The sequence below is a fragment of the Pollicipes pollicipes genome, unplaced genomic scaffold (genome assembly GCF_011947565.3).
Source record: "Pollicipes pollicipes isolate AB1234 unplaced genomic scaffold, Ppol_2.1 Scaffold_7231;HRSCAF=8579_pilon_pilon_pilon, whole genome shotgun sequence".
Lineage (NCBI taxonomy): Eukaryota > Metazoa > Arthropoda > Thecostraca > Pollicipedomorpha > Pollicipedidae > Pollicipes > Pollicipes pollicipes.
Genome location: NW_023597034.1, coordinates 43201571 through 43203803, shown reverse-complemented (window position 1 = coordinate 43203803; position 2233 = coordinate 43201571).

Sequence of the window (2233 nt, the reverse complement as noted above, 5' to 3'; positions counted from 1 at the left end):
ATTTTCCAGTTGCTGAGGAGCAGTGGGAGCGTGCACTCGACAACAGCAAGTGCGTGGTGCAGCGCATGACGATGGTCGGTGCAGGGTCGACAGCACGGTCCATCAAAAGGTCTCAGCGCCTGCATCCACGCCGGTGAGCGGTTTTCATGCCGGACCCGCCAAGGTCACGCGCCCGTTTCGTCCATGTCGGCCTGTAATCCCGCTGCCCCTCACCAGTCCAGTAGCCGGTCCCCGCACCCCCCGCTGCACGTGACGCCGACGGCATTCCAGCCCGGATGAGCGCGAGAGGCGGCATGGAGCGGCCGACACAGACCGCAGTCCGCGGCTCGCTCAAGGTCTCCGGCGCCGACAGACGGCGGTGGCCGCTGTCACGAAGGCCACGTCCCGGCACGCTCTCTGCGGCGCGCGGCGCTCGTCGTGAGCCTCCGGCTATGCGCCGCGCGTGTCTGGTCTGCACGACTCTGCGGCGCGCCGATCGGCCGCCGGCCAGGATTACAGACTACACGGGCAGTAATGAGGCACGGCTGTCGCGCTAGGCTAGATGGGAGAGGCAGCCCGCACCAAGTAAGAGCGACAGGCGAGGCACTTCTTTACCGACAGTGGGCACTTCAGATATTTCACGCACATGTTGGGTTCCGTATGTATGAAACATATGTCAGTATGTCAAATGTGGATGAAGTATGCCAGCAATGTCTGTCTCTCGTGACTCGTGCAAACCAATCATTTATCTGTAAGAGCATTCTCGGGTTGGGGTTGGTAAATGTCTCTCAAATCATCATCTATTTACAGACTGTAAAAGAATGAAGCACTAGCAAAGCACATTACCTGTATATAGATTAAAGGGCACTGAGAGCCTTGTTCCCCGTAGAATAGCCAGGAGACTCTTCTTGTTCTGCGAGCAATAAGGCTACCAACACCGGCTTACCCTTATGCACAACGTTCATTGCAAATGCGCTTCATAACTTATATCTTACCTGTATTCAGTCAGAAGCTACGATCGGGGTCAGACATCTCATCAGGAGAGACTCGGGTTTTGAAAGCAATGAATCAGTCTCAAGATGTTATCATCATTAAGAGCTCCTACGGATGTCAGGAACTTGTCATTAAGAACAGCCAAGACAACGTGGACAAGGACAAGCTACATGGGTCCAATATGGCACAGACTCCCAAAAGATCATAAAGACCTGAAATGTCGTTGCGCCCTTGTATGCAGAACTACTCCTCCTCAACTGAAAACCATTCTTCTCAGTTGTGCGTGTCCTCACCTAACTTCTCTAGTTTGTGCCAACACATCCGACCAGTTTTAGAACAATCCTTGAAAAAAGAAAGCAAAATGCTCCTCAAAACCTCATGCAGCCGCATTTGCCTTCACAAGAATCGTGTCATCACTGTTCACCAATTTTCAGTTAAATTAATATTATTATTAATATTAAAAATATTCAGTTAAATAATGACGGCGATGTCTGACACGCTTTAGCGCCCTATCAACAATATTCAGACATTCGGGTTCGCCGCGCTTGGTGTAGAATACCTCATGGGTTTACGCATGCGCAGCAGTTTTTTCGACTAGAGAATGCTTCCCGAAGGCAAAATTCAGGCGTTGCAATGATCAGCAGAATAGACTCACCGGCCACCATACTAGATATGCATTGCGCAGAACTTCAGAATTTGTATCGTACCATGATTAGATGATCCATGCTTGGCGCTATCCTATCTCCAATGTTCACTTGACACGACCTCTAGACAACGCGTCGTTCATAGAATTTGGTCTCAAAGAAATGCGCTCGGACATGACCTTACATTTTTCATCCGCACACCCTAAGTGCACAGACATGAACTAAAAAAGAAATGAACATGAAATAAAAATATGGATAAGACAGCACTAATGGCCTTATTCCTCGAAGCATACTAGGAGGAAGAAGAGATAGATATATTGATACCTTGGCTTCATGCCTCTATCGAAACAAATATTAGCTGTAGCTTAAATCATTTACCTATCGTACTCGATACTTCGAGTCTTTTAAACAGCGAGCCACAGTTTTTACAGGTCACCAATATTCATGGGATTAAAATAAGAGTAATGACCAGCCATTGCCATGCTGCAGTGTGCATCAAACTAACAATAAGGATGCGTGGAACATACGTGTACATGCAAACGAGGCAAACAGGCATCACGCATTATTCAAAACTGCAAGTGATTCCAAGCAAACAGGCGTCACGCATCATTCATAAC